The following is a 476-nucleotide window of genomic DNA, read 5'->3' as shown; positions in this document are numbered from 1 at the left end:
CGGTGCCGACTGGCACCGTTCGTTCGGCGGTGCCGACTGGCACCGTTCGTTCGGCGGTGCCGACTGGCACCGTTCGTTCGGCGCCACACGGCGGCTCGGAGCGCGGCCGGAAACGCGGCGGCGGTTGGGACAGATCGACGGGAGTCCCCAGAGTGGCAGGCAGGGTTCCAGGCGCCAAATTTGAATTCGATTTGCAACTTATAAATTTGCCCGGAGACCGGCTGTGATAGGTGGGCACGGGGCGCCCTCTGATAACGTGGGCACCTGGGGCGGCGACACGTCAGTTCCTGCCGCCGGCGCACCCCGGCACTATAAAAAGCCGCCGTGCCCGCAGGCCGTCCTCAGTCGCTCCGGATCTCGCGTGCCCTCCGGCTGCGGCGAGACATGAGTGGCCGACGGCCACACCGCGGACGGCTGGAGAAGGTAGGCGGCCCCGGGCCGGAGGTGCGAGCGGGGCGGGACGGCCCTCGAAGCTG

The 476-nt window shown here is 69.3% G+C and overlaps 1 protein-coding gene across 4 annotated transcripts in view; it reads left to right on the top strand.

The window, feature by feature from the left end:
• GCNA (germ cell nuclear acidic peptidase) overlaps positions 1 to 476 on the top strand; it is a 29,036-nt gene that overhangs the window by 6,450 nt on the left and 22,110 nt on the right. The gene's annotated exons all lie outside the window — the stretch shown is intronic.

The sequence above is a fragment of the Pteropus vampyrus genome, unplaced genomic scaffold, assembly GCF_000151845.1.
Source record: "Pteropus vampyrus isolate Shadow unplaced genomic scaffold, Pvam_2.0 Scaffold191, whole genome shotgun sequence".
NCBI classification, from domain to species: Eukaryota; Metazoa; Chordata; class Mammalia; order Chiroptera; family Pteropodidae; genus Pteropus; species Pteropus vampyrus.
The sequence above is the reverse complement of the archived record's forward strand: the minus strand, read 5'-3'. Positions and strand labels throughout refer to the sequence as shown.